Source organism: Gracilinanus agilis, chromosome 6 (assembly GCF_016433145.1).
Source record: "Gracilinanus agilis isolate LMUSP501 chromosome 6, AgileGrace, whole genome shotgun sequence".
Classification (NCBI taxonomy): Eukaryota; Metazoa; Chordata; class Mammalia; order Didelphimorphia; family Didelphidae; genus Gracilinanus; species Gracilinanus agilis.
Window position 1 is genome coordinate 181,050,479 of NC_058135.1, and position 24,454 is coordinate 181,074,932.

The following is a 24,454-nucleotide window of genomic DNA, read 5'->3' on the forward strand; positions in this document are numbered from 1 at the left end:
TTGTATCCTACTCATTGTAATCGTCAGATTAGGAATAATGTCCCCCCCCCCAGCCTGAGAGAACATTTCATCTGGCCTGCAGGCTGTAGTTTGTCCATCATTGGTCTAGGGTGATTTTAAGTGGAATTTCTCTCTCTCAGTCTAGCTGCTGTGATGTGTTGGAAATATATAGAAATGCTGATGTTTTGTGTGCGTTTATTTTGTATCCTGCAACTTTGCTAAATTTTTTATTATTTCCACTAACTTTTTAGTTGATTCTCTAGGATTTTTTAAGTAGACCATCATATCATCAGCAAAAAGTGTTAGCTTGGTTTCCTCACTGCCTATTTCAATACCTTCAGTTTCTGTTTCTTCTATAATTGCTACTGCTAGAGTTTCTGGTACAATGTTAAATAGTAGAGGTGATAATGGGCATCCTTGTTTCACTCCTGATCTTATTGGGAAGGCTTCTAATTTATCCCTGATGAAGATGGTGTTTGTTGGTGGTTTTAGATATATACCATTTATTATTTTTAGGAAAGGCGCTTCTATTTCTATACTTTTTAGTGTTTTCAGTAGGAATGGGTGTTGTATTTTGTCAAAGGCTTTTTCAGCATCTATTGAGAAAATCATGTGATTTTTGTTGGTTTGCTTATTGATATGGTCAATTATGTGAATAGTTTTCCTAATATTGAATCATCCTTACATTCCTGGTATAAATCCCACCTGATCATAATGAATAACTCTCATGATGACTTGCTGGAGTCTTTTTGATATTATCTTGTTTAAGATTTTTGCAACTATGTTCATTAAGGGGGTTGGTCTGTAGTTTTCTTTCTCTGTTTTTTTTTCTACCTGGCTTTGGGATCAGTACCATATTTGTGACATGGAAGGACTTTGGCAGAATTCCTTCTTTGCTTATTATGTCAAATAGTTTGTATAGTATTGGGATTAGTTGTTCTTTGAAGGTTTGATAGAATTCAATTTTGAATCCATCTGGTCCTGGGGATTTTTCATTAGGGGTTCATTGATGGCTTGTTCAATTTCTTTTTCTTATATGGGATTAAGTATTCTATTTCTTCTACTGTTAATCTAGGCAATTTATATTTTTGTAAATATTCACCTATATCACCTAGATTGCTATATTTATTGCCATATAATTGGGCAAAATAGTTTTTAATGATTGCCTTGATTTCCTCTTCATTAGAGATGAGGTCTGTCTTTTCATCTTTGATACTGATAATTTGGTTTTCTTCTTTCCTTTTTAAAATTAGATTGACCAGTAGTTTGTCAATTTGTGTTTTTTTAAAGTACAAGTTTCTAGTCTCATTTATTAATTTAATAGTTCTTTTACTTTCAATTTTATTGATTTCTCCTTTAATTTTTATAATCTCTAATTTAATTTTTGACTGGGGATTTTTTATTTGTTCCCTTTCTAGTTTTTTTTAATTTGCATGCCCAGTTCATTAATCTTTGCCCTCTCTAATTTGTTAATATATTCACTGAAGGATATAAATTTCCCCCTGAGTGCTGCTTTAGCTGCATACCACATTTGGTAGGATGTCTCATCATTGTCATTCTCTTCAATGAAATTATTGTTTCTATGACTTGTTCTTTAACTGATTTTGGAGAGTCATATTATTTAAATTCAAATTAATTTTTGATTTGCCTATCCATGTACCTTTGCTAAATATTATTTTATTGCATTATGATCTGTAAAGGTTACATTTATTATTTCTGCTCTTTTGCATTTGTTTGCCATGTTTCTATGCCCTAATACAGTGATGGGCAAAGTTCTTAAAGAGGGAGCCAAAGGAAAGGAAATGCTCATCTGTCAGTCTGTTTATAAGGCAACCCTTTTAAAGTTTCATTGTATTGTATACTATGCATTGTGTTTGTCAGATTTGGTATAATGCCCCTCCTCAGTGGCACAGAACATTTCAGGCAGCCACATCTTGCCTGCAGGCCATAGTTTGCCCATCACTGCCTTAGTACATGATCAATCTTTGTGAATGTACCATGTGCAGCTGAAAAGAAGATGTATTCCTTTTTGTCCCTATTTATTTTTTCCATCTATCTATTAACTCTAATTTTTCTAGGATTTCATTCACCTCTCTTATATCTTTCTTATTTTTTTGTTTGATTTATCTAGATCTGATAAAGATTTAGATCTCCCTCTAGTATAGTTTTACTATCTATTTCCTCCTTTAGCTCTGCCAGTTTCTCCTTTAGATATTTGGATGTTGTACCATTTGGTTCATACATGTTGAGTACTGATAGTTCTTCATTGTTTATACTGCCTTTTATCAGGATGTAATTACTTTCCCTCTCTCTGTTAATCAAATCTATTTTTACTTTGGCTTTGTCAGAAATCATGATTGTAACTCCTGCTTCTTTTTCTCAGTTAAAGCTCAATAGATTTTGCTCTAGCCTTTTATTTTTTACTCTCTGTATGTCTGCCTATCTTATGTGTGTTTCTTGTAGACAACATATTGAAGGATATTGGTTTCTAATCCACTCTGCTATTTGCTTTGGTTTTATAGGCAAGTTCATCCCATTCACATTCATAATTATAATTATCAACTGTATATTCCCAGACATTTTGATTCCCTCTCCTTGTCCTGTCCCTTCTTCTTTTGCTATTTCCTTTTAAACCAGTGGTTTGTTTTAAATCAGTCCCCCTTATCCTCTCCCTTAGTTTGCTTTCCTTTCCACCGCCTCCCTTTTTGTTTACCTCTTATTATTTTTAAGGCCTAATAAACTCCCTCCCCCCTCTCTTCTCCTCCCTCTTTGAGCTTCCCCTTCTCCCCCTCCTTGGTTTATCTCTTCTGACTTTCTCCATAGGGTAAGATGAAATTTGATATCACAATGGATCTAGCTACTCTTCCCTCTCAGTATTAATTTCACTGAGAGTAAGGCTTAAGTATTTCCTCTTAATTGCTCTCTTCCTTTCTTTCTTATCATACTGTTCCTCCTCTCCCCTTCCCATGCCCTCTTTGTGTGGTATAGATTATTCCATTTTTATTTTTCCTTCAAGTTTCTCTTGGTGCCATCTTCTATCCCCCCCCCACCTTTTTTTTTCCTTTTAGACCATTTAGTACTCCAATTTCTCCCTATGAATAATTCTTCTAATTACTATAATAGTGAGTACAGTTTTGGAGAATTACACTTACCATTTCTCCATATAGGATTATAAATAATTTGATCTTATTGAATCCCTTAAAGATGCATATTTAAAAATAAGAGTTTTCTTTCTTTCCTCTTTTCTTATTTACCTTTTCATGTTTCTCTTTATTTTTGTGCTTGGATATCAAAGTTTCCATTTAGTTCTGGTCTCTTCTTTACAAATACTTGGAAATCTTCTATCTTGTTGACTGCCCTTACTTTCCCCTAGAAGTATATAGTCAGTTTTAATTAGTAGGTGATCCTTGGTTGCAGACCCAAATCTCTTGCCTTTCTGAATATCATATTCCAAGCCTTGTGAACTTTTAGCATGGAGATCCTGTATAATCCTGATTGGTGTTTCTTGATATCTGAATTGTCTCTTTCTGGCTTCTTATAAATTTTTTTTCCTTAACTTAGAATCTCTTGAATTTGGCAATTATATTCCTGGGGGTTGACTTTTGAGGGTTTAGTGTAGAGGGTGATCTATGGATACTTTCAATGTCTATTTTGCCCTCTTGTTGTAGAATATCAGGGCAGTTTTCTTGGATAATTTCTTGTAGTATGGTGTCCAAATTTCTATTAATTTCTGCTTTTTCAAGAAGACCAATGATTCTCAAATTGTTTCTTCTAGACCTGTTTTTTTGATCTGTCATTCTCTCAGTGAGATATTCCATGTTTCCTTCTATGTTGTAAATTCTTTTGACTTTATTTTATTAGTTTTTGCTGTCTTCCAAGATCATTGGCTTTTACTTGCCTGATTCTGGTCTTTAGAGACTGCTTTTCTGCTATAATCTTTTGATTTCCCTTTTTGATTTGGTCTATCTTGTTTTCCTGCTATTTAATTTGGGTCTCCAATTTGCTTAGTATTTCATTTAATTGTGGGGCATCTTTCTCCAATTGGAAGTCTATGTCTTTTAAATTGTTAATTTCCTTTTGAGCTATTTCCCACTTTTTTTGCCAAATCTCTTCCAGCTTTCTCATGATCTTAGATTTGAACTCTTCAAGATCTTGTGAGCAATTTTCATTTCTTTGGGGGGGGAAGGTTTGGATGTGTTTACTTGTTTGTCCTCCTCTGCTATCTGCTCTGTTGTCTGGATTTTTTTTGTGTGTGTGTATAAGTTATTGAGTGTTAATGCTTTCCTCTTGTTCTTTCTCTTGGTTAGTTCTTGGGCATTGGTTGCCATTATTATGCTGGTTTTTCCTTCTCAGTCAGAATTCTGAGTGAGGTGGGCAGGTTCTCTGTGTATAGAGCTGTGAAGCAGTTTTTGCCTGAGGCTACTTTACCAGCCATAGCACAATCCTGCCCCTCTCAGCTATATCCTTGTGAACAAGGTCTGAGCTCTTTAGGCTCCTGGGGTCTCAAGTCTAGCTGTTCTCAGGGTCAAGCCTCTTGGTGGTCCCAGTCAGCTGCCAGGATCCCATATATTGTCCCATGATTGCTCCTCTGCCCAAGGCTCCTTTATGAGTCTCAGCTTGTGCTGCTTCCACTGTCTTTCACCCCACAGCTGTAGGTCGGAGTCCAAGGTCCTCACTGAAGGTCCACACTCAAAGTCTGCATTCATTAGCCTCTTGGGGTCTTACGTCTTGCTGCTCTCAGGAGGAAGTCCTTGGTGGTCCCAGTTAACTGCCAAGGACTTAGTGAATGCCTCACACTTGCTCTAACTCTTGTGCACTGACTTTGGCACTGTAGGTAGGGTGGGGTATGGGGGAGGGTTAATTAGCTTGCCTTTCATTTGGAGCTATTTTACCCCCTTATAGCATGGAAATGCCCAAATACCACATACCTTCAATGCTGCACCCTATTGTGAGGTCCCTTCGTTCATGTGGATTTGGTTTTTATGTCCTTTTGAGGTATCATGTATGAGTTGGTTCAGAGAGTTAAGCTCCCTGCTTCTACTCTGCAGTCATCTTAACCCAGAAGTCCTTGATCAAGGATTTAAAAAAATAGTTAAACAAAGACAAAATTATTACATTCTAGTGTAGGTAGATGATATATTTGTCCTCTCTGAATCCTATCTTCATCATAGGTCATAGTGAGAGTCTAAATAGCCAAAGCCTTGAAGTGCTGCTGTTATATCTTCATGAACTTAGAGGAGAATGTAGAAAGAGGAGAAGGGGAATATATTTAGTAGGAAGGAAAACAAAGCTAAGGAGTATTATCTCACAAAATCAGGATGTTCAGCTAGAAATCTATAGAAATAAAGAGCATTCAGGGGAAATAGCTGACATTTTGATCTCAGACTTATTTGAACTGGTTAAAAGGAAAACTGTGTGCAGTTTGGTAGAGAAATAGATTTTATCCTACCAAAATAGTAAGGAATGTGGGGAAAGAGTGGATATTAGAGGGAGAAAAGATAAATTCTGGGTTGTTCCTAGAAAAAAAAAACAACTTCTGGAGATAAAAAATTTATTTATAGTTCTTTTGGAGATGGCAAGTAATGAAAATCTCAGAGGTTCCCATAAAATTGGGAATGGATGAGTAAATTAAAGTACTTAGATGTAATAAAATCATATCATGATATAAGATATGATGAGAGTTGCAAAAAACACCTGGGAAGATTTGTATGAACTGATGAAGATTGAAATGAACAGAACCAAAACAATCCATATAATGAGAACATTATGGTAAAGGCAAACAGGGTTGAGAGAATCAATAACTCATATTATCATAATAACAAACAATGATTCAAGAAGATTAAAGATGAAACACTGTACCTAATTTCCAATGGAGAGATCAAAGTCCAAGAATATAGAATGACGCAATAATTTTTATACATGGTCATTAGGTAATTTATTTTGAAGGACTACACATGTTTGTAATTATTTTTTTTTCTTAATTGGGAGGGAAGGGAAATAAAGCAGGATTTTCTGGTTGAAATAAAACATGAATATTTAAAATAAAATATTTGTTTTAATGTGTTGCTATGGACAACTCCTCATTTCTCCAATCCTCAGGAAAAATCAATTATCCATCAACTTGTGAACAACTTGATGAACCTCTGCATTATTAGATAGGATCACACTCAGACAATACATATTACGCTTATTGCTAGGCCTTCCTTGAAGATGCTTTAGCTTAGGAGGACCGGCCAGAACTTTTGACCTGCTAAATTAATCTTTGGGAATCTAAGGTCACAGCAGATATTTATATGATATAAGAATGGTGGATGCTTTATTATATATTTTTACATTTCTGAGTTTCTTTTATTTTATACCCCTGACCCAAACTCTTACTTTTTAGTCAGAAAGTCAGTGAAAATTACACTTTTGTTAGGAGATACTATATTTATATTTAATAAATGTTAAATATATAGGGATAGAGAGTGGACATGTGATTTAAATGTTATAACTCTCCAATGAGAAGATACCCTTTTCTCCTGTTAGTTGGCACCTTCACTTCAAACCTTCTATATTTGCTTGGGACACAGAGATTTTTATGAAAGCATTATGCTCATCATTTCTTATAGCATAATAGTATTCCAAGAAAATCTTATGACATGACTTGTCAGCCAATTCTCAATTGATGGGCATCTCTTTAATATCTAATTACTTGCCACCACAAGAAAAATGGATACAAATATTTTTCATACAAATTGTTCCTTTTCCCTTTTCTTTAATCTCTTTGAGATACAGGCAGTTTTGCTATTGGTCAGCCAAAATGTATGTACAATTTTATAGCCCCTTGGGCATAGCTCCAAAATGACCATCAGAATTGTATCAGTTCATATCTCCACAAACTGTGTATTACTGACACAATTTTATGCATTATCTCCATTATTTGTCTTTTTTCTTTTCTAAACACATTAGCCAATTTGGAGAGTGTGAAGTAATACCTCAAAGTTGTTTTGATTTCAATAGTGATTTTTAAGAATTTTTTTTCATATGACTCTCATTAGCTTTGATTTATTTTTCTGAAAATTGTTTATATCTTTGGATATTTGTCTATTATGGAATAATTCATGTTATAAATTTGACTCAGTTTTCAGTTATTTGTCCTTTATTTTTTGAGAGGATCAATGCTATTACAGGATGGTGTTTTAACTTACATGTAAATTGAACTTCATTGACCCAGAGTTGCCTAAAGTCATCAGGCTCAATATTTCTTCCAGAGTCACTGAGGTCCAATGACATTGAGGTCCAATGACACTGAGGTCCAAAGTCAAGCTGATTGGTAATGGTCCAGGGTACAGTGGATCTGTACCAAAATCTAAGTGCTCCATAGCACCAACTTCAGCTGCCTTTGTGGCCTGTGGAACAAACTGTTCTCATATTTCCTTTCCTCTAGGGAAGTCTCATCCACTCCTTCCAGTGGGAAAATCTTCACATTCTTTCCCTGACTCACCGATAAGTTTGAGACCTGTTAGTTACCCTAAATATGGCTTAACCTATCTGCCAATGTGGTTTTACTGGAGTGTAGTTGCTGTTCATACTGGAGTCATAAGTGAAAGTTGGGTCATAGGTGGGTACCAGCGATGGATGAGCAACCCTAAAAAAGGGTATGACAAGCTTCAGACCAGAGGTCTTATGTCTAGGTATGTATGACTGTGTCTATTCATATAGAGAGGCAAAGAGAGAAATTATAATAACCATCAACATTACCACCAGCTTTGCCATTGTGCAATCATCATCAACATTATTAGGTTTCCTGTTTTAGGCCAGGTTACTTATTAGATAGCAAAAGTTAAGACTGTATCTAAAGTCTTCTCATCCTTTGAGAGATGTGAGAGCTTGTACTATGTTACAATACTAATATAAACCCAGAACTATCTCCATAGCATGATGAAACATTGAGTGGTACTTCCATTAATCCTCAAATGCTTGGTTCTCTTATTCATTATAAAATGAAATAATCATTCCATTCCAAGCAATAGTTCATAGTGCTAGGTTAAGAAACACTATTCTACAATAAAATAATTTTTGAGATATCATAAATTCTCAGGCTCATTCCAAAAGCTTAAGGATGAGTGGGAAGGAAATTAAAAACAAAGAAAAGAATTCCTTAATAAATAGAAGAGTCTGATGTTGTTTTATGAGAACTCTGACCTGATTTTTTACTCCTTTGCCCTCAGCACCTGGAGACCTGGAGGCAGTCATTTGGAACCTTGAAATAGAGCACTCTTTCTAAGTGCTACCCTAGGAGTTTGAGTCAGCAGTAATGTATTAGACATGCTATTTATTTTAGGAAGAGGAAAGCTTGCAAAACAACTGAAAGATCAGCCAAAGGGAGGTAATATTTTAAATTTATCATGAAATATTTCTCCTCTACAGTTCTGTAATGACTCATTGAGGCATGGAGAGGATCCAGGTTTTAGAAAGGCTTTGTCAGGGAAGCATTAGCTTTTGTAGGTTGCATTAAGTTATAAAGGCTCTATGTATATGGTCCAGTGATAGAATATATTTTATGTCTGAGGACTAGTCTAGTTAAAAAGAAGCTGCTGTGTCATGAATTTTTCAACTAAAAAATGCTGAAAACTACATCCTAAGCCTATAGTGGTTGTGATCTTCCTAATGAAGGGAGAGTCCACTGACATATTGCCTCAATATATGACCTCCAAATAATGTAATGAATGCCATTCATTTAAAACATTTGTAGGTCCTTTAAAATGCATAGCTGTATTATATAGTGCCTAAAGCTCTAAGCTTAAAGATTAATAGTAATAATAGGAACAAAAACAATAATAGCATTTAAGATTTACTTTAACATTTTTATATGTTATCTCATTTGATCTTTACAGATTGTTTTCTTGTTTCATGGATCAGAAATTGAGGTTGAAATGCTAAATGATTTCCCCCAGGATTACATAATTGTTATCTGAAGCAGGGTTGAAATTCAAGACTTTCTGAATCCAAGGCCAATAGCTAATAATAATAATTATTATTATTTTACTATCTATTTGCCCCTAGAAAGTTAACCTGGGTTGAAATATTGCTTTATAGACATATTTGCCATATTATCCTGGGCTCATCCTTTCTTAACTTCTTTGTCCATTGATAAAATGGCTATAATAGTAGCATCTATCACAGTTAATCCTTGTCATGGGTGACATAATCAGTAAATGTGATTCTCTATTTTACAGATAAGGAAAATGGATAGCAAGTTTTTGCGAGCTTAAAACACTATATATAAATACTAGGAATTATACACATAATTGTGTACTTTAAGAAATATTTATATTTGATTTAGCTTACTTAATCCTTGTGATTGGTGATTTAATAAATGATATTCTCTATTGAAAAGATGGAAAAAATGAAGATAAGAACTTAAATGACTTGATCATGATCATACATATTATAAAGATGGTATATAACACTGGTCTTTGGATTTTTATTATCTATTATACTACCTTAAAGTAGTTCATTTTTTCCTCAATATTTCCCTGGTATAAAATAGCTATTGCTACTTTATAACATTCATTAAAATTCTTACTCTACAAAAATTAAAAGACATTTTATCATATTTTATTTTTAAGTAAGGCATTGACAAACCCCTGAAATTATCACTATCTCTGTCCTTCCCCCCAATCTATTTACTGTAATTTTGGAGAGGCACTTAATTTTGAAATTTAATCAAAATAAATTGAGATGCTTCTTAGAATTGACTACATTGTTTTTATGACATTTTGAATATACTTGTTTAATATTATTTGATTTGACCTAACTTTCCATCAGTTCCTATTATTTATATATCTTATATGAGAATTGAGTTTTTATGTTATGATATCCATGTAGCATCATACAAATAATGATTTAAAAGTTTAGGTTCATATGAAATGTATGTTAAGAACTGTCACTATTACTGATAATGCAATTTATGGATTTAGAAATCTGTAATTCCTCATCTGCAAATTATAATTAAAAATGGAATAACATATAAAACAAATGACTTTTCTGAAAAGAACCAGAAAAAACCACTATTAATAGTCAGGTATTGTACCATAGCATCTATATCTATGTCTCTATTTAGATATAGGTATTGTGGTACTAAATTGCCTTGCTAAACTTCTTGTGTGCATGATGTGAAGAGAGAGAGAAAAAGAAATTCAATTTCAATACACATCAAAATTTATAATTAAAATATATATTTCAAATTAAAGTAACTATTCAAATATATATATATGTTTATAATATGTATACATATATATATATAAATGTATGTTTATATTTACATTGATATACATATACAATATATGTTCTAATATAAATGTGCATGTATATGTGTAAAAGACCTTAGTAAGAGTTCATACATAATTGGCCTGAAACTCAAATTTCCAGAGATAAATTGCAAATTAATTTAATTTTTCAGGCTATTGACTTATATTATTCATTTAAACCTGAAGGCAATGAAAAAGTGGAGCCTAGATAGAGTAGAAAAAACTCTACAACCACACTCTTCCAAAATAATCTCCCAATTACTTTAAAATAATGCCTTTTATTAAAGAGCCTGTGTCCACTTCTTAATTGCAGTTTGAGAGCGAAGAAAAGCTCTTTTGTTTGAGAAGGATCAGGTTACTGAGGAGAAATAACACTTTTGGATGCAAGGGGTTCCTTGGTAAGGACCAGAGTGCAGACCAGGAGATCAGTGACTAAATGTCTACCTAGTTCATACTATTTTGGAGGCATCTAAAACTTACAGATACCCAGAATTTCCTATAAAAATTATAGCTCAAAAAACAGAATCTTGGTACAGTGCCAAATCCCCCCAGGTAATCAGAGCCCAAAAGTAACATTCAGTTCATAAATAACTCTTTAAAAAGCAGAAGTGGGCAGATGGAAGAAGTAGCAAAGCTTAATGAAGAAAATAATTTCTTAAAAATTAGAATTTGGCAAGTAGAAGCTAATGATTCCATGAGATATCTAAAACAAGAAAGCAAAATAATTCAGGTAGAATTGTTTTTTAATATTGGCTTGGCCTACTCATGGGATATTAATATTTCTCCTATTATTTAGATCTTTTTTTGTCTGTGTGAAGGGTTTTATGGTTATTTTCACATAGTCCCAAGGTTGGTGTGAGCAGGTAGACTCCCAAGTATTTATATACTTTGTAATAATTATAAATAAAATTTCTCTTTCCATTTCACCCTGACTCAGTTCTTTTTATAATAAGAGTGCAATTTACTCACATAGGTTTCTCTGTGACATGTTGTTTTTCAGTCATATCTTACTCTTTGTGACCACTTAATGGAAGAATTTCTTGGAAAAAATATTGGAGTCTTCCCCATCTTATTTTATAGGAGAGTAAACTGAAGATATTAAACTTATTTTATAGGAGATTAAACTGAAGATATTAAACTTATTTTATAGGAGATTAAACTGAAGATATTAAACTTATTTTATAGGAGATTAAACTGAAGGAGATTAAACATTAAGGGTACATGACTTCCAGGGTCACATAGGCAAGTAAGATTCTTAGCCCAAATTTGAACAGAGGGCTTTTTTACTTCAGGTCTAGGCCTCCATCCACTGTACCAGCTAGCTGCTGTTCAGTTCCATAATAATCAAGTTACGAAATAATTATTTGTAGAATTGGAAATAAATAATAACAATAATTTGGGACAACCAAAAGTTAGCAATATCAATGGGAGTAATGAAAAAATGTGAAAGAAGACAGCCCAGAAGTGGTAAACAAAGATGATCACAAGAAGAACAAAAAACCTAGAAAAACTTATAGAAAGTGATACAAAAGGAAATGAGACAGTACCAGGAGAACACTTTAAACATTAAGAGCAATAAAGTATGATGATCAGGGGCAGGTGACTGGCTCAAAATATAAAGAGCCAGGCATAGAGATAGGATGTTATACATTCAAAGTATCCTTGAGGGGATAGCTAGGTGGCACAGTGGATTGAGAGCCAGGCCCAGAGATGGGAGATCCTGGGTTCAAATCTGGCCTCAGACATGTCCTAGTTGTGTGACCCTGGGCAAGTCACTTAACCCCATTGCCTAGCCCTTACTGCTCTTCTGCTTTAGAACCAATACACAGTATTATTTCTAAGAGGAAAGGCAAGATTATTTAATAAGTAAACAAACAAATGAACGAACGAATGAACGAATGAATGAATGAATGAATGAATGAATGAATGAATAATTAAAGTATCCTCCACAATTTCCTACTTTGTGATCCTGGGCAAGTCACTTAACCCCAATTACCTAGTCCTTACCACTCTTCTGCCTTGGAATCAGTACTTAAATATCAATTCTAAAACAGAAGATACGGGTTTATATTTAAATAAATAAATATAAATAAAGTATGATGATGAACTGCAAAATCAAAGAATCATTATTACCAACGTGAACATCCAGGACAACTCCAAGGAACTCATAATGAAAAAGGTTACCACCACCGTCGAAGGAAATAACAGTGATAGTAGACGTGAAAATTGTATAATAATCTATAAACTTACATAATATGGTGATAATGGAAGCTGATGCCTGGATAAAACTCCAACCTGATGTTAGTCATTGATTGCTGCCAAAAAATCACATTTTTATGGAAACACACATGATTCTAGGGTTTTTAACCTTTCAAAATGATCATTAAAGTGAATATTATCAAGCCAACCAGCATAACTACTGCCTCTTCCTCTTCCATAAAGCATATGAGTGAAGCCTTCTTCCAACCAACTTTTTAAATTCCCTTATTCCTCTGGAAACACAGTACCTTAACACAATACCTTTTGTAGCCTATCTTCTTCCTTTCCAGCATCTATTGCAAAACCTTATCTCTTGTCACCTGTCTGTAAATCTGAATAGATATTCTGGAGAGGTATATGTATCGCCTGGCTAAGTGATGCAACATCTCTGGCACAGATGTAGCCATTCACACAAATGAACACACTCTCTCCCTTCTGAAGGGCTGTGTTGCTATATAGGGTCTTCCTATATGGAGTTTAGGAATGGAAATTCTCCAGATGCTACAGGATACATATCCAGTCCATAAAGAAAATCATTATCATTTTGATTAGCATTCACAACCATCTGATCATAACAAAATGTGTTAGTAAAGAGCTATAAAGGAAAAAGAAAGGGAAAGAAGAATAAAATAATTTAAGGTTCTATTTTAGAAAATGAATTCCTATAAGAGCAAGTCATTAACCCCCCATTACCTAGCCCTTATTGCTTTTCTGCCTTGAAACTGATAATTAGTGTCAAATATAAGACAAAGTAAGGGTATAATAATTAATAATTCTTATAAGAGGGATAGTGTGAGGAAATAGAAAGAGAAAAAGTCTTAAAACTTGAAATACTTAAGTTAAAAGGCCCATCTTTGACACAATTATAGCTGTGTGACTGAGCAAGTCACTTAACACATTGCTCAAATCAGTTCCTTTAGAGCAGTGATTCCCAAAGTGGGTGCCACCGCCCCCTGGTGGATGCTGCAGTGATCCAGGGAGGAGGTGATGGCCACACTTTTTTTGTATTACATTCTATTCTGAGTTCATAAATAGTTTCATAATTTCCAGGGGATGCTAAGTAATATTTTTTCTGGAAAGGGGGCAGTAGGCCAAAAAAATCTGTGAACCACTGCTTTGGACCAAAAGTTAGAGAAAGATGATTTTCATGGTAGAGGAGTTTCCTAATACCAATGAAACCAAAAGTCCCATTTAAATTCTTAAGGGAATTGGAGCAAGCAATTGTAGAAAGAATAAATGTATATATTAGTATTTCACCACTTCCTTTTCCAGTAGTCGGTTATTTACATTTCCCATTTTACTAGTATGTTAAAACAAATTATACTATTTTTTATGATTTATATTTCACTTTTTCTGTTGACACCTATAATTTTTATATATTTTACACATCTGTATTAAAATAGGATGGCCCCAATATTAACTATCTATAGAAATCAGACCTCATATCTTTATCATTACAAATACAACATGGCATTTGACACTAAGTAGGCTCAAATATATTTAAATTTAAAAAGACTGATAAGACTTTAAAGGTTTTCTAGCCATCTGTTTACAGATAAGGAAAGGGTTACCTGGAAAACATAAAAAGATTTCCCCAAGGTAAAGATGAATGTTATACGCTTGTTTTGTTCATTTATTTGTTTGCTTTTCAATATGCTAAGATGTATATCATTATTAGTAGCAGAAGCACATTGAGTGGTTTTTATGGATATATAAATGTTTTGCACTGATTAATCCCAATTTAACTTATGACAAAGGGCACATATTTAAATGGGATTTAATTTAATTTAAATGAGATTCTGGATGTAGACTGTGATTTGACAACTCAATAAAATAGAGTTTTTGATTAGATTTTATTTTTTTCCAAATTACATGACTACAATTATTAATAATATTTTTTGGATATTTTACAATCCATGTTCTATTTCCTCCCTCCCACTTCTCTACCCTTTCCCAGGTGGCAAGAAATATGATATAGGTTATACATATATTATCCTATGATACATATTGCCATGTTCATCATTTTGTGAAAGAAGACACATAGCACTTCCACCAGAGAAAAATTCATGGATGAAATAAAGTGAAGAATTGCATGTTTCAATCAGCTTTCAGATTCTGTAAGTTCCTTCTAGTGTTGGGAATAGTCTTTTTTAATGAGCCCTTGGAATTGTCCTGGATCCTTGCATAGCTGATAATAGTTAAGTCATTCACAGTTGATGATTGTACTTTACTGTTATTACTATGTACAACATTCTCCTGGCTCTGCTTTCTTCACTTTGCATCACTTCATATAAGCCTTCACATGTCATGTTTTTGATCATCTTGCTCCTCGTTTCTTATGGCACCATAGCATTCCTTTTGTGTAAAGGGAACCCCTTCCTCCCAGGATTGTGAATTTTCTGCTCATCCAAGTCAGCCCATTAGCAACTGGCAACTACGAATTATGGATCCCAGTCAGAGAGACTTTGATTGGTTTCTGAGACATGGTAGATCAGCGCAGAGGGAAAGGATGTGACCTGGAGGAGGGGGACTATAAAAAAGAGATTGTGGAGGAGGCTGGGGTCTTCTCTGGAGGTCTTTGGCTGGGGGTCTGTCTGTGATTTGGCAGTGGTGGCTGGAATGGAAGACACTCACACGGGCTGGAAAGATTAGGGTGGTAGGCGAGGATTTTTTTTTTCTATTTCCTTCCCTCCTCATTTTTTTCTTAGACTATGTTTATATTAAAACTAAATTGTTAAAAGCTACTATCATCCTTGTGATTTAAGGGTTAATTATTTTTATAAATGGCAACCACAGTAATCTTTTTTTTAAACTAATATTATATTTCCAAACAAATTTCTAAATGTTACATTTAGCATATTGCATTTGGTATAATATTATTTTTTCAATATTACACTTTATAAATATGTACTGAAACTTATCCAGTCATTCCCCAATTGACGGACACCCCTTCAATTTCCAGTTGTTTGCCACCACAAAAAGGAACTGTTGTAAATATTTTTGTACAAATAAGTCCTTTCCCCTTGTGTCTTTGATCCATGAGATATAGATGTAGTAGTGGCATTGCTCTGTCAAAGGGTATGTGATGTTTGCTGATATTTTGAGGTTAAATTGCTCTCTAGAATGGTTGTATAAGTTCATAGTTCAGGAATATAGAGTTCTACATGAATGAGACCTAAAGTTCTTCGTGAGGTGCTTAGTTTTGCTGTGTTTCACGTCACAGACATATATGTGTGTATTTATATGGCGTTCTAAAAAATGCCATAGTTGTTGTTTTACTAAGACCCTTGAAAATATATAATAATATATCTCACTATTTTTCATTAAATCATGAAGAACTCTATATTACATGACTTGAGGAATCTAAGAGTAGCCATTAATGACTGTCTCTTAACTTAGAAGGAGTCCTCTAGGGGAATGACTAGGAATTGGGGTACTTTGCCCTGTGTTATTCAACATTTTTTCTTTTTTTTTAAACAATGACCTGAGTAAGGGCATAGAAAACATATATCAAATTTGTACATCATAAAAAAAATTTCCTGGTTGGTGGGGCAGAGTTCACATATTAGATGAGAGATCCCAAATTCCCCCAAATAATCATCTGTTATTCATTCTGTCTGTCTGTCTGTCTATCTATCTATCTATCTATTTATCTATCTATCTATCTATCTATCTATCTATCTATCTACCTATCATATGTCTTATACTTGGATTAAGTTTTAAAACTGGTTCTCTCAGAGTAAGGTAATGGGAGGAATGAGACAAATTTTCTGAAAAAGATCTGGGTATTTCAGGTATGGTACGATATGCTTAATACAGCATAAAGGCAGTTTCTACATATAGGGAACTGATACTTCCATTGTATTGACTTTCCCTGGAAAAAATCTGGAATGCTGTGCTCAGTTGTGGCCTCATAATTTAGGAAGGACACTGATAACCTGAAGAGAATCCAAAGGAAAGTAAGTGTAAAGGTGAAGGGATATGATCCTATGTCAAATTAAGATGAATGGCAGAACCTCAATATTTCACATGGTGAGGATTCATTAGCAGGAGAAACTGGTGGATGTGGTTGCTTTTTCACTTCTTTGAAGAGCTATCTTGTAGAAAAGATATTATCCTTATGCTATTACTCCCTAGAGGACAGAACCAAGGAAGCTAGATGGTAGAATTATATATGCAAAAATGCATTTCCTTTTAAAAAATAATAATAATTAGAGCATTCCATATATAAGAAGAGCAGACTAAGGAGGTTATGGATGCTCTCTTATTGGAGGTCTTCAAGGAAATGATAACAAAACCACTTCTTAGGTATGTTTTAATTGATTTTCTCTTTCAGCACTGGTTGGACTAGGTTAGTGGTTCGCACACTTTTTTGGCCTACCACCCCCTTTCCAGAAAAAATATTACTTAGCCCCTTGGAAATTAATTTTTTAATGTTAATAGCAATTAATTGGAAAGATAAATGCACCTGTGGCCATCACTGCTCCCCTGGATTGCTGCAGCACCCATCAGGGGGCGGTGGCACCCACTTTGGGAATCACTGGACTAGGTGGACACTGGGAAAAGTAGCCAACTAGGTGGCACTAGTTGTCCAACTTCTAACTAAAAACAAATTAAAAAACTTTGATCCAAATAGCATCCCATTTTTAAAGCATTTGAAATCTACTTGCTTAATTATGAAATGAGAGAATGAGACTCAGTGATATCTATATTTAATTCCACTGTGAGTCTACATTTATTATCACATATCTGAGTTGAATTTCACAAAGATATCTTCCTTAAGTATGTATAAACAAATTTGCCTGGAAAAGCAGTCTTGCTCAACAGTTGCAATAAATTTAGAAACTATAAACTTGCTTAGAACTATAAATGTGTTTTAGGCTAATAAATATAATGAAAATATTCCCCAAATTAGTGCATTCTGGGGTAGATGAATCAGCAGCAATGAATATTTCTACAAAGAACAATAAAAGGTTTATAAATTTTATCATTTACATCCTCCATCAAATAATTAAAATATCTTCAGAGTAAGATATATAATAAATGGTTTGAAGAGAGACATCAGTATAAGTTCAATATTTTCCTTTGAATAAATAAGCATATTTAAATATACTTCTAAATCATCACATTTATTAAGATTATTAAGAATATTAACAATTAAACTTGAGTTATATCTACAAACACATGGATCTTATAATAATCTCAATAAGGAAGGATTTATTTGTCCTAAGATAGGTTACTAAACCTTAGTGGGATTAACTTCATTTATCTTTATATGTTGGAATTGACCTAAATGATCTCTAGATCCCATCCAGTTTTAACAATATCTGATCATTAAAAATAAATATATTAATTCATATTTGAAAGAGGAATTAGATATTATTCCAATGTTATTTGTTTGTTCAACACAATGTGTAGTATACCTTTAACCTAACAGTCATAATTAAATGAAGGGGGAAAGGTTCAAAATTCACAGTAACTTGAGAAAAGTTGCTCTCTGATCTTTTATTTGAGCCCCAAAGGGCTCTGATCAATTTCCCCCTTCCCGGGGCTGGGACCAGCTACCTTCCTTTCCCTTCCTCTACCTTCCTCTCTCCTTTCTTTCATTCCTCCTACTTATCTTCCCTTCTTCCCCCTCACATAGGACAGAGAAGGGAATATTTTGTGAGGACCTGACACACTAATTGCAGTAAGGTTGAAAACTTCTATTCATTGAATTAAACCTTTAAATAATTAGAGGGTAGTTTTACAGAAATTTGCTCTAGAACATATACCATATATTACTATAATTTCACAATAGGTAGACAACACAAATTGCAAATTTCATACCACTGGCTGGTAGTAGAACTCTTAATAAAATAAGGATTAGAGATCATAAAAAGACAAGTGACTTTTACTACATAAAATTTTAAAAATATATTGTGTGAATAAAATACATGAATATAGAATTAGAAGAAATTAGGAGAAAATTCACATCAAATTGATATAAATGAATGATGTATGATATATGTGTCATGCATATATGTACAGGTGTTACTGCAACACACAAATACACAAACATATATCTCCAAAATTTATTCCACATACAATTCTATTTCCCATAGATAAATGGTCAAATTACATAAACAAAGGTTATCCAAAAGGTATTAGAAATTATAAATGGACACAAAAATTAAATAACTAGTTTTAAAAGAATTATAAATTAAAACAACTCTGAGGTTTGATCATAAACCAAGTAAATTTAGTTGAGAAAAATGTTGAAACATTCAATGCTGGAGGAGTTAATGAGAGACATTCTCACTAAATTGTTATAGAATATGTGATACATATGGCTAAAACTAGAGAAAAAGTTATGAAGGAAATAAAGTAAAAAATGGTATGTTTTAATGTGTATTTGGATCTGCATGTTTCTTTAATGGCAGTGGATACTCTTTTTCATCTTGGGTCCCTAGTAGTGGCACTGGATCCTTGACTTGCTGATAATAGTTGTCATTCACAATTAATCGTCATTCATTGTTGTTATTATTGTGTACAATATTTTTGTGATTCTGCTCTCTTCGCTTTTCATCACTTAATGTAAAAATTTTCAGAATTTTTTGTGATCATCATTTGTCATTTCTTATGGCATAATTAGTATTCAGTTACAAACATTTAGCACAACTTGTTAAGCCATTCTCCAATGGAAGGACATCTCTTCAGTTTCCAGTTCTTTGTCACTACAAAATGACTGTTATAAATGTTTTAGAACTTAAGAGTTTCTTTTTCTTTGATCTTCTTAGGAAATAAACCTAATAGTGGTGTTGCTGGTTCACTGGGTATACAAAATTTATAATTTTTTGAGAATAATTCCAGAATGCTCCTGTTGGATTAGTTCACAGTTACACCAACAATGTTGTAGTGTCCCTATTTTTCCACATCCCCTCCAACATTTGTCATTTAACCCTTTTATCTTTTCAGCCAAAATGAGAGGCATGAGCTGATACTTCAGAATTGTTTTGATTTACTTGTCTTTAATCATAATGACTTAGGGTATTTTTATATAATTATATGTAGCTTTGCTTTCTTCATCCAAAATTTTCTTTTCATAGCTTTTTGACTATTTATCAATTAGGGAATGGCTCATATTCTTATATTTTTGACAAAATTCTCTATATATTCTACTTATGAGATCTCTACCTGAGAAATTGTTTATTATATTATCCCTCCCACTCTCCCCCAAAATCCTTTGGAATATTTCTTGAAAATGAAATTTACCTACTAAGGACAAAGATCTAAATATTGACTGCTGTCAATATTAAAAAAAATATACAATGACCTCTAAAATCATCTTCTTAAACTGAAATAAGTTTTGATCAGTGATAGCACTGTTTGAATAGTTTCACAGCCTCTAAAGTAGTCTAGTTTGATGGGATGGGTGGAAATGCTAATTTGAACATTTGAAGTTCTTATATATTTTCTAAAACAGTAATTAACTTTATACCACTCCTCATATTCACAGATAGAACAGGATTCATATAGCTGAAATGAACATTTTTTTAAAATTTCCAGACAGAAATTGGCTTATTCTTTTAGCCCAGGATCTGGATTGTCAGATCCTGACTTGCCAATGATTGGAAGGCTCTGTTCTCCTGACACGTTTATTTTCAAAGTTATTAACATATTCATTCTTCACACAGTGCTCCCTTTGAAGTCAATATCTATCATTTTTGAAGTTATTTGCAGCTGTTTTTTATTACCTAATTCAAAAGAGAATCAAATGGAAATTTTCATAGAGAAGGGAGATGGGAATCAACTATCGTTGTCTTAGTAAGGGCTATGTTAATACTTAGAATTCTGAATAAGCCCTAAGGAATCAAAGGTGAGTGAATGTTATATAAATCCATGAATATTTCAAAAATGCATAGGTGATATTCATTGAACACAATGCTTACAAAAATTGTTTTTCTCTATTTGCTGACATTTATTTTAGTTTATTTAATTCTACCAATCATGTGCTAAATATGGCAGTATAAGATATGTAATTTGTACTATGAACTAATGTTGATTTTCTGAATTACAAATTCAGAAAACATAACATTTTATTGTAATTTTGTATTCAGTGCTATATTAATGATACAACAATATATTAATATAAGGCCCAAGATTTAGGTTAAGGAAACAACTCAGAAATTATTTTAGGTCTATTACATGTTGATATTTTTATCTCAAATATGATCAGAAAAAATAAAATAAACTTTGTTAAAAGTTGGAAACTACCTTCGCAGCTATGTGAATATCTAAACTGAAGAAAGACACTCATATTGCTTAAACAAGGGAAATATCCATGGAGAGACTCTTTAATGTTCTTCCCAATTTACCTTTTTATGCTTCTCTTGAGTCTTATATTTGAGAGTTAAAATTTCCATTCAGCTCTGGTCTTTTCATCAGGAATGTTTGGAACTCCTCTCTTTCATTAAATATTGATTTTTCCCTCTTAAATAATATGTTAAGTTTTGGTGTATTTTTCCTTGATAATTTCTTGAAAGATGATATCTAAACTCTTATGAATCTCTTGTTCAGATAACCCAGCAATTGTCAAATTATCTCTCAGATTTATTTTCTAGGTTGTTTTCCCAATGAGATATTTCATATTTTCTTCAATTTTTAAAATTCTTTTAACTTTGTTTGATTGCCTCTTAATGTCTTATAGAATCATTAGTTTCCACTTACCTAATCTAATTTTTAAATTACTAATTTCTTATGTTGTTTAGCTTGTTTTTCTTCATAACTATATAAAAAAATCCCATAAAAACCAAAACTTTTAAAGCTTTCCTGCTTCTTTGTGTTTCCTTCTGTATGTTCTATTCTCTTCTTTTTTAATTAATATAATTTATCCACAAGTGCCCCAGCCCCTCTCTATGCTCCCTGTATCATAAAAGGAATCATCTAGGACAGTGATGGGCAAACTTTTTAAGGAGGGGGCCAAAGGAAAGGAAATGCTTATCTGTCAATCTGTTTCTAAGGCAACTCTTTCTAAGTTTCATTGTATTGTATCCTACTCATTGAATTCATCAGATAGAACATTTCAGGGAGACACATCTGGCCCACCGCTGTAGTTTGCCCATCACTGATTTAGGAGATAGACATGTTCTTACAAATTGAATCTCTCATTTTTTCACCTTTGATTTTATTCTCTAGAGGTAACTTTCAGAATTTATTCTTCTAGCAATTATTCTATAACTGTGTATCATATTCTCTCTGTTCTACTCATTTTTCACTGTTCATTATCCTGTGCAGTTGTAACTCTCTTTCCATATGACCAGTTCTGCCTTTTAAAGAGTACTTTAAAAAATTATTTCAATTTAATTTCTATTTTTTTCCATGGTTATATGATTCTTGCTGTCTCCCTCCTCTCTTCCCTCCCTTCTCTTGGAGTTGGCAAGCAATTTCATTGGGGTTTACATACATTATCACTCAAAACCTATTTTCACATTATTCATTTTTGCAATAGAATAATCTTTTAAAACCAAAACCCCAAATCATATACCCATATAAATCAGTGATAAATCATATATTTTTTTCTGGATTTCTACTCCCACAGGTCTTCTCTGGATGTGGATAACATTCTTTCTCATAAGTTCCTCAGAATTATCCTGGATCATTGCATTGCTTTTAGTGGCAAAGTCAATTACATTTGATCATCCCACAATATTTCCTTTACTGTATGTAATGTTCTCCTGGTTCTGCTGATTTCACTCCATGACAGTTCATGTAGCTTTTTCCAGTTCTTATGGAAACCAAGCATTAGGAGTTATCAGTGAATTTTTGTATTTCTTTTCCCATTGGGCCAAGTCTGCTTCTTTAAAGGAGTTCCCTTTACCAACTAACTTATTCTGTTTTTAAGATATTATTTTCTTCAGGATTTTTTGTATCTCCTTTACCAAACTGTTGACTCTTTTTTCACGATTCTCTCTTATCACTTTCATTCCTTTGCCAAGTTTTTCTTCTACTTCTCTTATTTGATTTTTCAAAACCATTTTGAGATTCTCCATTAATTATTTTTGGGCTTGAGACCATTTCATATTTTTCTTAGAAGTTATGTATACAAGAGTATTGATTTTGTTGCCTTCTCTGGCACCAAAATAACTTTCTATGTTGAATTTCTTGTTGTTGTTGTTGATTGCTAATTTTCCAACTTTTTTTCTTTTCTTTTAATTAAAAGAACCGTTAAAGTTGGGATCTATAACTATGATCTAGGGAGCACTGTTCTAATCTTCAGGTCCTTTATACAGCTGACTGCAGAGTTAGCTCTGGGGATCTATGAGAATTCATTCAGTTCTTCAAAGGTGGTATGATGTAAGGAGAATTGTGTTTAATACTCTCCAGGTCTGTGCTGTGGTCTGTAAGTAACCATAAATGCTCTTTTCTGGCTTGGAGCTGTGAGCAGTGTCCCCTGCTACTTGTGATCTCATTCACTAATGTATGCTGGTGCTCCTTACCCTGAGACCATGATCCGGATCTACCACCTAGATCTATATGTGGGCAATGTGTCAAGAGTCTGGAACACAGAGCCAGCAAAGGGGCACCTGTAGTCTTCTGAGCAATTGTCTATCCTCACTCAGTATCTGTGAGTGAGAGCTCTGGAGACCTTTACTACTGTTTGAGCCTTCTCTGAGGCATGGCATCATCTTGATCCCTGACTTGGCATGTTGCTTTGCAAGCTCCTTCTTCTCTGGCACAATAAATGTTTTGCTCTGCCATTCTAAGTTGTTTTGCTCTAAGATATTATTTTATACCATCTTTTTATGCATTATGCTGCTTCAGAATTCATTTTGAGGCATCTCATATCATAATTATGTAGAGAGTAATTTGATAGACATCAAGTGGGTCTGTGTCACCATCTCCCTCCAAATTGTTTTAATTTGTGTTTCTCTAATCAATAGTGAGTTAGAACAGTTTTCATATGACTATAGAAAACTTTGATTTCCTATTCTGAAAATGGAATATTTATATCTTTTGACCATTTATCAATTGGTGAATGAATATTATTCAGTTAGATTTGACTTAATTCATTATATATTTCATAAATGATGCCTTTATCAGAGAGACTTGTAATTCTCCCCTCCTTCCCAGATCTTACTCTCTGCTTTCCTTCTAATTTTGGTTGCTTTGCCTTTGTTTGTGCAAAACTTTTTAAATTAATGTAATAAATTATCCATTTTATTTTTTCTAATGCTATCTCTTATTTTGTCATAAATCGTAACAGATCTAATTAACTGACATGTTACAAATGTTAACTAAATTAGACTTGATAAGTAAAATTTTCTATGCACCTCTAATTTGTTTATCTTTCCCTTTATATCCAAGTCATGTATCCATTTTCCCCTTAGTTTGATATATGGTGTGAGATATTAGTCAATAGCTTCTGTCAACTTGCTTTACAAATGTCTCAGCATTTTTTGTCAAATACGGATTTCTTCTCCCCAAATGCTAGGATCTTCACATTTATCAAATATCAGGTTACTGTGCTCATTATTATATATTATGTAATGTAGAGATTTCAATTATTGAGAAACAGTACTTCTTAATTTTTTAAATAATTTATTATTTAACAAATCAAGACATCCTAATTGTGGTCAAATGGCTTTTTCAAATATCACAGATAAATGGTAACTCCTAGACCATGTATCTATATGCATTATGGAAGTTCATTATTCAGCTCCTCCATTGAAAATCCCCAGATATATCTCATTGGTTATTAGCTACTTAGGAGGTGGTTCATCAGACCCTCAGCCCTTCCCCAAACTGAGAGGTAAAATTTTACATGGAAGGTACAAAATTATCATTGCAGAACTTTCCTGTTAGCCGTAGTCTGTGAAAGGAGCACATTTCTTAGGATAAAGAGAATGTAAAAATCTCTA